Source organism: Camelus bactrianus, chromosome 7, assembly GCF_048773025.1.
Source record: "Camelus bactrianus isolate YW-2024 breed Bactrian camel chromosome 7, ASM4877302v1, whole genome shotgun sequence".
NCBI lineage: Eukaryota > Metazoa > Chordata > Mammalia > Artiodactyla > Camelidae > Camelus > Camelus bactrianus.
Genome location: NC_133545.1, coordinates 66,615,060 through 66,630,264, shown reverse-complemented (window position 1 = coordinate 66,630,264; position 15,205 = coordinate 66,615,060). Strand labels below are relative to the sequence as shown.

The 15,205-nt window shown below is 36.2% G+C and overlaps 1 protein-coding gene and 1 non-coding gene across 11 annotated transcripts in view; one reads left to right on the top strand and one right to left on the bottom strand.

Annotated features, from left to right (window-relative positions):
* Positions 1–15,205, bottom strand: part of ELAPOR2 (endosome-lysosome associated apoptosis and autophagy regulator family member 2) — a 290,850-nt gene that overhangs the window by 234,153 nt on the left and 41,492 nt on the right. The window lies entirely within an intron of this gene.
* Positions 10,323–10,395, top strand: TRNAF-AAA (transfer RNA phenylalanine (anticodon AAA)). The gene has a single exon. It is a non-coding gene; the product is annotated as a tRNA-Phe (tRNA).

Genomic DNA, 15,205 nt, shown 5'->3' with positions numbered 1-15,205 from the left:
CTAGCTTATGGATCATTTTGGAACCTAAAGTTCCACTCTGTGTCTTCAAGTTTTTGATTTTCAAAACTTTCTGATAATGTGAAAATATCAGGAGGCTCACTTCTTTAGCTCCTGTCTCAAAATATTTCATCAGGATTAACTTAAGACTGGGAATTAGAGGAGAGCAGTGTTCTTGGAAAGAAGAAATAAAACTAGAGCGAACAAAATCTGACAAGTCAAACTGCTTCATAATTTTGCCTTGAGCCAGCCTTGAAAAGGGGCTTATAAGAATAGTAATTTTACTCCTGGAAGGTATTTTACACAACAGCTGGAGTAGTAAACTAGTATGATGGAGAAATAGCAAAAGGAAAACAGTATCTCCCCAATGATTCTATCCCATTTCAGACATTATCCACTCTTTCGAGTTAAAGTATTTGCAGTAGGCAGAATAATGTACCCCACTGGAAAGATGCCCATGTCCTAATCCCTAGAACCTGTGAAACTTACCATGCCTTACCATGCCAAAAGGGACTTTGCAGCTGTGATTAAATTAAGGACTTTGACCTAGGAAACTATCCTAGATTGTCCAGGGTGGGCCCAATGTAACCATGAGGGACCTTAAACATGGGAGAGGTGGGGGTGTAAGTGTTAGAATGATGAGATGTGAGAAGAACAGGCTTTGATGGTCAATGCTGGCCTTGAAGATGGAAGGGAGATGCCAGAGACCCCTAAAAACTAGAAAAAGCCAAAAATCGGATACTCCCCTAGGGCCTCCAGATAAGGGACCAACTCTTTGATTCTAGTTTAGTGAGAATTATTTCAGACTTCTGACCTCCAGAATTGTAAGATAATAGATTTGTGTAATTTTAAGCAATAAAAATTGAAGTAATTTATTTCCACAGCTACAATAGAAGACTACTAGTGTTCATTGAAGATTTCTTTTAGAATGTAAGCATAATCTTGGGGGAGAGAAGTAAGGCTGATGTAAGAATCAAATCATTAATCAGACGATATGTGTGTTTAATCACTTGAGAAGAGGTGTCTGAAACAGGTCTTCAGACAGACACATTACCAGTTGTTCCTCCGTCAGGAAGCATTCCAACATGGCATCTCTCCAGAAGACACCTCTGACTGAGAAGCCACAGTAGATTTTCACATAGAAGACAAGAGGCTAGACAAGGGCCCCAGGGGATAGAGGCACTGAAATAGAGAAGAATGCTAGGGGCTTTTTGTTTCTCATTTCCTGAGAGACTTTTTTTTAATGTAAATGTAAAAAAAAAAAAAAAAAAAAAAGGATCACAGCAGTAAATATTCACGCTGGTGGGATAATAAAAAAAATCAATCATCTCAAAACAACTTCATCTCCAGGGCAACTTCAGTAATTTAGGAAAATAATGGCCTGTCCCAGATATGAATATATTTCTTGACTTTTGGAAAATATATGCAATCTTACATTTCCCAAGGAAAAAAGAGGCAGGTGAAAACTAATTTATTGACTACATAGTCTATAAATATTACATGTGAGGCTAAGCTAGAAACAGAAAATAATGAAGCATCAATTTTTTTCTTTGTATTTATTGAGCATTTTTCAATTAAAATTAATGCTAAGAAAGAAACCAGATGAGTAACAATGGCTGCCTTTAGGTGGTTGGTCTAAAGAGTTATATATTTATTCCTTCTACTTTTTTATATTTTTCCAATTTCAAATAATGAATGTGTATCACTTTCTGAGAAATTAGTAGACTTTCAAAAAATTGGTGAGGAAAGAGTTTTGTTGTTTTTTTTTAACGTAGTGAATGTTAAAAATTGAAAAAGTAAAGTCACCTCTTAGGCATCCAGAGGCAACTGTGCATTGTGTCAGTGACCTACAGAAGTTCTCTGTAGTCATTACCATCCTTAAAATATGCTTGTGGAAACGGAGAGCAAGTAGCTCACCTTTTTTAGACACAGTCATTCTGATCTGTCTTCTGAGAAATCTGCCCCATCTTACCTTGTGACAGAGAAATCACAGATTATTCAAATCTCAAAATAATCTACAAACATGAAAATGCAGTATTTTCAAATTCATACTGACAAAAAGAACTTACGTTTTATCTGCAATGTTTTCATTTCTGGAGCAAGAGAGGGCAAACTTTTTCCACAAGGGCCAGATAGTAAACATTTTAGGCTACACAGGTCATAAGGTCTCTGTTGCAACTGCTCAGCTCTGACTTTGTGGCTCAAAGCAGCATAAGCATGGATGCAGCAGCTACTGTAACGGATTGCGATTTTTGTTTTGGCATGTTATGGGACTATATCATGATTTTCTATCCATAAGTCATATGTGAGAGAGAAAAAAAGTACGCATGAATATAAATAAGTGAAGTCAAAGTGGCCTTGAGTCTTGAAGTACACACCAAAACAATCTGATGGATTTGGGTCTAAACGAAGTTTAATGAAGGAGTCTCAGACTGGAAGCCAATAGATAGGGGTTTGGCTTTACATATATTCCCAAAAAACTTAAATTTGGAAGTCTCAATGTTTTCCTGTGTAAAGTGAGTCAAAGCATTCTGATTCCGTTATCCATACCCTCCAGAGAACAGCCACCACAGTCATATAGCTATTTTTAAGGATGCTTGAATTCCTCTCACTAACATATTTTTCAATTCCTTAGTGAAAGCAGTCATCGCTGGCCCCTCTCTAATGTTACAGTGGAGGGAGTGGGGCAGTGTGAGACTACGTATGATAAAGCCACTCAAAGTTCCCATCTCCCTAAACCTTTGAATTTCTCCCTCAGCATTATGCCTGGAAATTCTGGCTTCTCAATTTCATTGAATGTAGGCAACTACTGAGTCCAAGTTTCACTCAATCAACCAAGCAAACTGTTACAGTCACTTCCAGCTGCTTGAGCTAATACATTAAATCCAGATTCTCTGTGAACTCGTATCAATAAACTTAGCCTAACCCAATGTTATATTCCATCTATCTAAAACTAACAACCAGAAAATCCATTCCACATAAATTCACCAAGTTTCTGCCAAAATATAACAGCAAGTTTTGCAAGTCTTTTGCACATAACTACACTCTCCTTATACTCATACCTTGTATTTGTTCTGATTCCAGTGATAGAGGTCATGAGAGATGGTGCTGGTGGGTCTTGGCAGCAACCTTTTTTACTGCAACTGCCTTAGGTAAGGTTGTTATTACAAGACCTTGGAGTAAGAGAAAGTCAGTTTCTTCAGATACAGCAGGAGGCAAAGAAGGCTCAGAAAAACTCAGGGGTTCGAGATGCTCAGCCTTGTCTGAATTCACACAGTTACTCCATTTCAGGTCCCACACCTTCCCCATCAATGTCTTAACTTTTGAGTAAGAGATTGGCAGTTTATAAATCCAACTTGTATTATAATTCTGCAACCAACACAATTACATAATGGGCTAATCTTCAGCAAAGTCAGCTCAGTGGCTATATAAAATAAAAGATTTTTTAGGGCTGCTACAGAGACTCTCTGATTCTCCAACAAGGTCTTTGGTTGAAAATTTAAAGGTCTGAATTTGTCATTTGCTCTCAGTAAGCTCATCAGTTCAATCAAAAGGAGTTCCTCTACCTCCTAGTTTTTGTAGTTTCACTACAGCCAAAAAGATACGTATGGCAACCACTTGTGTCCAAGACATTTGCTTCAGCAAATGCTTCATCACAATCACCCACAAGAGATCAATTAATTAATCATGATACTAATGTATGTCATGGATTATTAGCAACTCATTTTTTATTGCCAAGGCATTAAGCAGTGATTCAAGGCCAAGAACGTAAGTGAACTCATTCCAGAATTCCATCTTTTAGGATATGTTTCCTGGGACCATTTCTATTACTACATATTAAGTAAACAGTTAAGAAAACAGACACCAAGGTGAGTATTTCAAGAGGGAATTAAATATAAGGAACTGGTTACACAGGTGTTGGTGGGCTGAAAGAATAAAATAGAAACACTGAGTTAACATGGAGATAATAAGTGCAACTACCACCTCTTATGCCTGGGAAATAGAAAGAAGAGTTTAGTTTATCAGAGTCTAGAAGCTCAGAGGAGGGAGAACTGACTGCTCCAGGTACCTCTGAGGAGACAAAGGAGCAAAGTACCAAAAGAAGCTGGTGAAACCTGAAACAAAACGCTCAGGTAGGGGCCTTGCTCACAGGAATATCAAGCCAACAGGATGAAAATCCCTTCTCTCTGCCTCCTAACATCCAATTTCTTTGTAGGGCCTGCTGCTTGAGGACCCTAACAGGCAAAGGATTCTTGGAAGTGTAGTTTGCAATGCCCTAGCTACATCATCATAGAGCAGACTAGAATAGGGTAAATGTGGAGTGAAATGACAATAGCCAAATAACCGGTTCAATCCCCAGTACCTCCAACAAAATAAATAAAAACCCAATTACTCCCCGCAAAAGAAAAAACAAAAACAAAGAAACAACTAAAATCATACTGAGCCCAAAAGAGGTCAGTAGCAAGAGGATTCAAAAGGAAAGGACAAGAAGAATCATCAGAAGTTTTACATGAATTTTAAATGGATTAAAAATCCACTTATAAAAATAAAACTATAACTGTAATAAAAGAAAATTTAGGTAAACTCTTTCTTAGTCTTTCATAGTCTTAAAGTGGAGAAGGATTTTCTAAGCATGATTCCAAAATAAGAAATAAAGGAAAATATTGACATTTTTGACTACATAAAATTTAACATTCTGGTTGGGTAAAATATAACGTAAGTTAAAAGACAACTGATAAACTGCAAAAAACATTAGCCATATGTATATAACATTAACTAGGAGTTAATATCCACACAATATCCTTAATAAAAGTGTTTAAAAAATCACTTTGAAAGAGATGAACAACCCAAAAGAGAGAATATATAAAGTACATGAACAGGCAATTACAAAATAAATGGAAATTTTAAAACATCCAGGAAAAAGAGGCACTTCCATAAACCAATGGTAAAAGCAAAACTTTGTTAGTTTAGCAATAAGTACAAAATAACAAAATTTGTACATTTTTGGCCCAATAACTTTACTTCTAGTAATTTAGCCTAAAGAAATCATCAGATAAGTGTACATGTATAAAGATGTTCATTGTGGTGTTGCATATAGTAGCAAAAATTACATATAAGCTTAATGTTCTATAAGAGGATATTGGTTAAATACATTAATGTACATCCATTTATCTGGATGCTATAAAACCATTAAAAATTATTTTGTACACACAGATTTATCAACAAGATGTACACAATTCACAAGGCAATCGAAAAGTTAAAAAGATTATCTAAAAAACATACATTTAAAAAATCCCATTTAAGAAAATACATTTGCAAGTGCAAATGTACAGTGTCGGGAAGAATGTCCACTACAATTATTGAGAAAGTGTACCTCTTGATGGTAAGATTACTGACAATTTTTTACTCTCTTTATTCCTGCCAAAGTATATGGAATCTTATATCTCAATGTATTCTTCAATATTTATTGTACAAAAGCACAATACGGCCATTTTTACTTAGAAGATAGGGAAATAATTAGCCTGATTTAACAACTGCATATGGATGACAAGAGAGCAGAACTAATAATGGTACTGAAGTTTTGACCAGCAATTAATGTGAGAACCATAGTGGAACTGAGGAAAGGATGACAGCAAGGGAATCCCTTTGGTGTTGAGAAAATGAGTTTCATGTTCATTTCTGAGTCTGAGATGACATCAAAGACAAGCGGACCTATCTGGCAAGGACTCTTTCTTTTCTTCTTTGGCCAACAACAAAATGATGAATGTGGGACTCGCACAGGTATCAGCTCACTGTATGTTAAAATTAGGGTCCTATTCTCGACTGACCATTTGGATGCAGGGCAAGGACTAGGGTGAGGAAAGTAAGGTGTTCATCTCAGGTGTAAAATTTAAGGGGTGCCAAAATCTCAGAAATCAAGATACATAATATTTTATGCAATGTTTTAGAATGTCAAAAGTACACCAAAAATCCACAATGAACAAAATATCAAACATTTATATAAAGCCATAATCAATATTACTGATTTTTCATTCCTTCTGACCCTTGCTCCAATCTGCTCAGCGTGAAGCCACCACTGATCCCATCTTTAGGTAAATTTTTGATATTTGGTTTGGCATTCATTTTTTGCACTAATTTCAATTTTTTAAATATAGCATTAAGATCTTATTTATATTCATTACTGAGGGGGTTTTGGGTGCCCCTTAAATGCTGTGCCTGAGGCAAGTGCTACATTTGCTTCATCCTAGTCACAGCCCTGTTTAGGACAAATGGAGATAATTGTACCCACGTGTGTTAGTTTACTAGGGCTGTCATAACAAAGTACCACAAACTGGTTGGCTGAAAAGAAATTTATTGTGTCATAATTCTGGACTCCATAAATCTAAGATCTAGGTGTTGGCAGGCTTGGTTTCTTGTGAGGACTGTGCTGCAGAATCTGTTCCACACCTTTCTCCTAGATTCCAGTGGTATGCTGGAAATCTTTGATGTTCTTTGGTTTATAGATGCACAACCCCAATACCTGCTTTCATGTTTTTATGGTGTTCTTCCTGTGCCTGTGTCTGTCTCCAAATTTTCTCTTTTGTAAGGACACTGGGCAGACAGAATTAGGGGCCCACCCTACTCCAATATGACCTCATCTTATTTCAATTTGTTATATCTGCAATCACCCTATCTCCAGATAAAGTCCCATTTTGAGGTACTGGGGATTTAGGATTTCAACATGAATCTGGGAGAAGGAACACAATTCAATCTGTAACACCACGTTTAGGAAATTTTCTATTTGTTTTAGTCTAGTATCCTTTAAATGTTTCAACACAGTTAATCCTAGAATCTCTGCTCTGCACTTGTTAATGAGCAGAGTTGACTTACAGTGTCTGGCTTCCTTTTGACTACAAAATTCTGTGACTATTTTGATTATCAATTCTATGTCTATTGAGAAACAAATATCTTGTAGGCTGGAGGATATGTGCACACCTCAGTATTACCTACTCACCAGCCCATTATTTCTGAGTCTTATAACTCAGGGTCTGGAACAGTAGGAAGCAAAGAAAAGTTGAAAAGCCAGTGAGCAGCACAAACCCCAGAAGCTATGGGAAATGCTAGAAGGTACACCCATGTTATCTCCAGTCACACCATCATCCTCCACACCCTATCTCTCATACCCAGTCTTTTTAAAAGAATGGTAGCATCATGACTCGCATTTTCGCTTTTACCCCACGTCACTGAAGTTAACAGCGACCAGCCTTAGTTGAGCGCTTTTACAAACATGATTTAATTTAATCCCTGTGACAGCTCTAGGAAGTAATACAAATGTGGAAATTAAAGCTTCGCGTTCACATAGCTAGTAAGTGACAGACCCAGATCGCTCTGACATCAGAGCCCTGACACAAGAAGCTCTATCGCCTGATCGATATAGATCTTCAACCCAATTCTAGGGTGAGATGAGGGTGAAGCCAGGCTGACCGGTGTCAGACACAGAAGATGATGACCCTCCAAATAAATCTCACTTCCATCCTTTCTGCCACTCACAGACTGCCCATGTGCCTCCCCACTTCCTTCCTCCCAATTACCTAGAGTGTACATTTAGAGTTCTGTAGAGGCACTCTTGCTGAGTCAGTACCTTGCTAACAGAGATGCTTAACAAACATGATCTTAATAGGCAACCAGTGTATGTTTCCTGGTCAGTGTGATCATAGTTTCCGTAATGGTCAAGGCCATGAAGCTCTGGCCATAATCTCACTCAAATTATATTTGAGCACAATGGGCATTCATTGAGAGCCAACAATTATGAAGTTCCTCGATTGTGTTTTTATAGAATCCAATATCTATAAGCCTTTCTTCCCTTCCTTCATCAAGATCTTTGCACAAATGGTTTTTCAGAGAGTTTGCAAGGATAGTAGATAAATGAGCAGAACTCACAAATGTTTTGCACCCTGATATAATTTAATGTTTTAATGAAGCCACTTAATGATGTGCAACAGATAGGCCAGCTTGTATCTCTATAACCCATGGTATTAATTCAAGGGGTAGATAACTAGAGCATTAAAGAATGTTGTTGGCCCAAATAGAAATAAAGCAAAAATAAACAAATGGGACCTAATTAAATTTATAAGCTTTTGCACAGCAAAGGAAACCATAGCAAAAATCAATCAATCAAACAAACATACAGAATGGGAGAAAATATTTGCAAATGATGAGACTGACAACAGCCTAATTTCTAGAATATATAAGCAGCTCATTCAACTTAATAACAACAACAACAACAACAAAAAACCCAATCCAAAAATGAGCAGAAGACCTAAACAAGCAATTCTCCAATGAAGACATACAAATGGCCAATAGGCACATGAAAAAAATACTCAGTATCACTAATTATTAGAGAAACACAAATCAAAACTACAATGAGGTATCACCTCATACCAGTCAGAAAGGTCATCATTCAAAAGCCCATAAATGACAATGCTGGAGAGGGTGTGTAGAAAAGGGAACCCCTATACAATGTAGTTTGGTGCAGCCATTATGGGAAACAGTATGGAGATTCCTCAAAAAAATAAAAACAGATTTACCATATGATCCAGCAATCCCACTCCTGGGCATGTATCTGGAGGGAACTCTAATTCAAAAAGATAAATGCATCCCAAAGTTTATACATAGCAGCACTATTTACAATAGTCAAGACATGGAAACAACCTAAATGTCCATTGACAGATGACTGGATAAAGAAGCTGTGGTATATTTATACAATGGAATACTACTCAGCCATAAAAAAGAATAAAATAATGCGATTTGCAGCAACATGGATGGACCTGGAGATTGTCACTCTAAGAAAAATACCATATCATATTACTTATGTATGAAATCTAAAAAAAAAAAAAAGACAAGTGAACTTATTTACAAAACAGAAACAGACTCACAGACATAGAAAACAAACTTATGGCTACCAGTGGGGAAAGAAGGTGGGAAAGGATGAATTGGGAGTTCAAGATTTACAGATATAAACTAATACATATAAAATAGATAAACAACAAGTTTCTACTGTATAGCACAGGGGACTATATTCAATATCTTATAGTAATCTATAATGAAAAAGAATATGAAAACAGGTGGGAAAAGGATGAATTGGGAGTTCAAGATTTACAGATATAAACTAATACATATAAAATAGATAAACAACAAGTTTCTACTGTATAGCACAGGGGACTATATTCAATATCTTATAGTAATCTATAATGAAAAAGAATATGAAAACAGGTGGGAAAAGGATGAATTGGGAGTTCAAGATTTACAGATATAAACTAATACATATAAAATAGATAAACAACAAGTTTCTACTGTATAGCACAGGGGACTATATTCAATATCTTATAGTAATCTATAATGAAAAAGAATATGAAAACAAATATATGTACATGTATGTATGCCTGAACTAATATGCTGTGCATCAGAAATTGACACAGCATTGTAAACTGACTATACTTAAACTAAAAAAAAAAAACAAAAACAAAAGAATTTTGGCCCAGAAGAAAAAGAGAACTGGGAGAAAGAAAGGCAAAACTTAACACCTCTCAAGCCATGCTGTAATACCATTTATTTTTGAGGAAATTTGCAGGAAGGAAAAGCAACAGAATTAAGAAGGAAAAATAAATGGACTCATCTATTTTTTATTTGTTTATTGCCATCCTTTCATGACAACATAATATTAGACATGGTAGCTCATGAAAATTTGTTCTGTGTATTAAAGGATATCTCATGCTTCCTCAACTACATTTACCACACTGATTTGCATTAAGCTTTATCATCATTGAAATCTTGATGTTTTCATCCTTCATAAATTGTTTCCAAATTCTCTAGAAAGCATTATTCTAGAATTTTCAGGAAAGGAGACTGAAATATCCTCTCTTAAAGTAATCTTCTTTCCCATCATCATCGCCTCCTTGATTTATAATACCTGCTCTCCCTTTTCACGATGCCACCATTTTTTAATGTAGTTTTGGTCAAAGCATAAGAATGCTGTGACATAGATTTGGATCACTTTACCACTATCTGCAGTGATTTCCCAGTGCCTGAGATACCCTTTGATGGAAACCTTCAAAAGATGCACAATTTTTCTTTTAAATCTTTTAATCAAAAAATAATTTTAGAGCCATTTAAGAGCCTTAAAATAGAGCACAGAACCAAAAATTAAGCATGAAAATATGTCTTTAATGTAAAATTCTATTCCTGTAGAGAAGACATTTAATTACTATGTACTGTGCTCATGTCTGCTCATAACATTACTTCTGATGGGATATATGAAACAGACTCAAGAAATAATCCCTTGCAGAGGAGGGTATAACTCAGTGGTACAGCGTATGCCTAAAAAGCATGAGGTCCTGGGTTCAATCCCCAGTGCCTCCATTAAAAAAAATAAGTAAATAAAACCCCAATTACCTCCCCTCCAAAATTAAAAAAAAAAAGAAATAACCCCTTTCTTGGAACAGTAGATCCAGCCTTGCACTATATTCTCTAGGCTCTTTTTGTTACTTAAAATGAGGTTCATATAACTCAATCTACTCCTGTTTCCTGCAATTTTCACCTCTTTACTCCCTTCTTTCTAGGATAAAAGAGCTGCAACTATCCATTTCCAAGGTGAAATATACTCAATAAGAAAGTACAAATGTATCTAGGTTTAAAAAAGCTATTTTCAACTTATACGAAGGAGAATAATTCACCACAGAACTTTCATTATGATTCAACCACTTATAAAATTACATTTACAAACTTATAAAATTATGTTTACAAACAATTTTTCTGTTATTATTGGAAGGAATATATCTATAGTTATGGAAGTAAAGTTCTGGACCTTCAGACCCCACTACTGCCCCCCTCAGCAGCAAGCAAAGTAGTAAGTGACCTACAAACATTAACATTTATAATAGGTTCTTCAGGAAAAAATTATATTCATTCTTCCTATTTCAAAGGAAAAATACTACATTATCATTTAATGAGTAAGTAGCTTTTTTTTTTTTTTATCACAACATCTTGGTGAAATAATGGCAATTTTCCCAAACAGAAAAGGAGCAAATGCCTACAGTCTCCACTAGCCAAATGAGCCTTTCCTTCCTAAGGATAAGCCTTTTCAGAGTCTCTGGAATACAAAATGAAAACAGACGAGTCGGGCAGGTAGAATCTTTGGAACTATTATGCAATTCAGTCTACTGGCATCATGGGAATAAGTAATGAGTTGCTCAAGCCTGGCTCAAAGGCAAACATTCTTGTGAAGGTTCACATATAGGTTAAGCACCTGTCCACATTTCACTATATCCTCAAAGTTCAACATAACACTAATGACCATTAAAACTGCCCATAGTAAGCACCAGGATGTAAAAAGATAGGAGAGGAAAAAAATCTCACAATGTGGTTTTCATCTACAATTCTGAGATATTGTACTGGTTGGGGAGTAGGAGTCTCAGCCAGTGACCTCATCCTCTTTCTGAGAGTTTCTGGAATCTCACAGGAACTTAGCCATCAGCACTGGAAAAGGCCAAGATAGATCAGAATACTCCTGACATCGTATCACCAAGGATGTTACTTAGCTCTATACGTGTTCTTCCCAAGATCTAGTTAAAGAAAAAGAAAGAAAAGAATCCACATATAATATTACATAAAAGCAACACAGAAAGACAAAAGGAAGAGGAACAGAGACCAAGGTGGATTCAAAACATTCCTCATCTTCAGACTTCTGTTACTTAAACTGAGTTCTAGCATTTCTGGTTGGAAAAAAATCTCTTTTTAAACTTAATCCAGATATAGAAGAGAAAACACATCTGCCATTCCAAACACCTTATGCCAACCCCTTCCTTCTCCCCAAGGAAAGAGGAACTGCTAAGCAGAATGATAAGGCTCAAAATATTCCTTTGGCCACACTTAAAAATGTAGGAATTCACCACGCATTTAAATGCGTAAGGTGTACACAGATTCTCTCCTTGGCCTTCTTTCTTCTTAGGGTTGGGTGTGTAATAGACCTGGAATTGCCACCAAAGAAAGGCAGGTCCTTCCAGGTCTTAAGGAACTGGTTGTCGCTTCTCACTACTGTAACGTGTGGCTTTCCAGAGGGTGGTAACATGTCAAGATATAGACTGGGGTTGGGAGCAACAAGTGGGAGGCCCTGTTTATCCTGACATGAATGCTTTTAAAATAAATACTGGTATACTAAATGCAGTGTCAGACAGAGAAAAACAAATATTATATGATATTGCCTATAGGTGGAATCTAAAAAATGATTCAAATGAACTGATTTACAAACCAGAAAGAGACTCACAGATACTGAAAATGAACTTATGGTTACCAAAGCATAAAGGATCAGAGGAAGGGATAAATTAGGAGTTTGGGATTTGCAGATACAAACTACTATATATAAAATAGATAAACAACAAGATCCTAAGGTATAGTGCAGGGAACTACATTCAATATCTTATAATAACTTATTATGAAAAAGATTATATATATATATAATATATATATATATATATAACTGAATCACTACGCTGTTCACACCAGAAATTAACACAACATTGTAAATCAACTATACTTCAATAAAAAATTTTAAAAACAAGTAAACAATGATGAATTGGAATGTGTCCAGAGGTACATAGAGCTATGAAGGTAACCTTTTAGCAAACGCTGACTTAGGCTATGTGGATCAGATAAATGACCTGGGGCCACCTGTTCCTCACCTTGTCCTCTCCTCTTGTTAAAAGATGAATTGTATTTCAAAGAAGCAGCCACGGGAGGCAGGAGTTGGTTCTGCTGGCTGATCAGACCTGAGTCTTACATAGGAGCACTCAGTCTATAAAAGTGCATCTTATTTGAACCTACAAAGCTCAGCTGGAGGAGATGCCTCTCCTCCTTTCCTTGCACCATCCTCAGGCCATAGCCCTTTTAGAAACTCTTTTGGCCACCAAGGCTGTCCGTGATCCTTATGAGCTGACAGCACTAGATTAATGAGACCGGTGGAGCAGAGAAGGGGATATACAGCATGACTCGCCCCAGGCCCTGTACACTTCACCCCACCCCAAGGACTGCCCACTTCCAAGGAACTAATTTAAAAAAGGACGATCAATAATGCATTAAGCAGCCTTTCGAAATTCCTCATGGGTCAACAGGCATGCGCCCTGCTAAATTTTACACTTGAGAAGTTAACCAATTCTTGATTTTACTTCAAAAGTCAGAGTAATAAGGAAAATGCTTCTTTCTTTTTTTAGGAAATTCATTTAAAACTTGGCATCTCATATATAATATCACTTACAGTAAGTCTGGAGCTAAAGTAAGAACTTTTCTCCCTAGTAATCATTCTCTTGATCTTTGAAAATCCTTAGGTATTAATTTTAATTAATAATATCTCCTTGCCACCAGCAATAAGTCACATAATATGGTGATTCTGATAAAATACCATTTAAGTATGTATGCCTCTGAAAGATTAAAATTTTAAGTGAGAGATAAACAAAAGTACTCAGGCTACTAGTATGATTATATTCATTGCTGCATTTTTGAAATGGCAAACTCCTGGAGTCAAACAAAATATCCATCAGTCTAGATAAATGAATCACAGTACATCCACAAAATAGTACTACATTCTGCCCTTCACCTTTCAATTTTTAAGTAAATTTTATATCCTACAGATCTTTAAGCCATTAAAAAAAAAAAAAAGAACTAGATAGATCTATATGTGCTTTTCTGGGAAAATCTCCAAGTCACATAATTAATTGTTTTAAATGATAGCATGATCCCACTGGTGTAAATTTCTTAGAGTGTGTGCATGTGTATGTGTTTGTTTGTGTCTGTTCCTATGTATGTATCAGAAAGGCATATTCATTCAACAAATATGTATTATGCTCTGTTATGTGCCAAGCACTGGTTTTTTCCCTAGATATTATGGAAACATAGAAGAACAAGACAAAGTCCTTACTCTCATAGAGCTTACTTGTGAGTAGAGGAGAAAGATAGTAAGCAAGTAAGCAAATATAGCAAATACAAACTCCCATATACAAAATGGATAAACAAGTTCCCCCTGTATAGCACAGGGAACTATATTCAATAGCTTATAATTACCTATAATAAAAAATATATATGTATAACTGAATCACTATGATGTACACCAGAAACTAACACAACATTGTAAATGAACTATACTTCAATAAAAAAGTAATCAAATAAATAAGACACTTTCAGATAGTGATCAACACTATAAAGAAAACAGACTAATAGACAATCTGCATAAGATAGGCGGAGGTAATACCTGTAAACCAGACTACAGGAGAGTCAGGCAGAAAAACCATCTGATGTAAGACTCTCAGACAGCACAAAGCCAGTGAAGTGAAATAGGGCTAAAGAAGACAGCTGAAATAGTTGAAGAAGCAGGCAAGGCCAGATCAAGAAGTCTTTTAGCTCATACAAAGGAGTTTACAACTTATTCTATATTGCAGTGGGAAATTAACAAAGCTGGGATTGGGTGGGGAGGGAGATGACCCAACATGTATTAAAAAGTGTATAAACACTGCCCATGCCCTTCCCTAGGATGCATTAGAAACACCAAATATTGAGGGAAAAACTTCCTTCATTGTTTTTTTAAACTACGTGCAAACAACTTTTGAAATTTTTGATGAAAAAATGGGCTAATAATATAAGGTGGCAAACTAACACTGAGAAAGTATGCTTGTTTCTTTAGTTAATATGCAGTACTTTTTTTCTAAGCATGCCTGTCATCAGTATTCACCAGACTGTAAGTCAGAACAATGTCATATTAACATGAACTGAGATCTCCAAGCTTCTAAACTCGCAGGCAAAAATTATTTAAGCTCCTGTCTCTCTTCCAGCCAATTCAAACCAATTACTTAACCTCCCTGAATCCTAACTTGGGCTTCTCTAAGGAGAGAAATGATATGTCCCTCAGATATAATGAGTTAACATTGGGAGAACTCAAAGTTCGGTATAAATTGGAACTACCCAGAAAGTCAATACAGGATACAGAGGTTCACTGAAGTAGGACAAGACCTGAACATTTGCATTTTAGTCAAAGTTCCTAGGTGATTCTGATACACACTCAAGCTTGAGAATCACCAACTTAACATATCTGCCCAATCTAGTACAATTTCTGGCATACACAAGACCTAATAAAAAGGTGTTTGCATTTCATCCTTCCTTTTTCTGCCTGCACCACAGAGTAGAT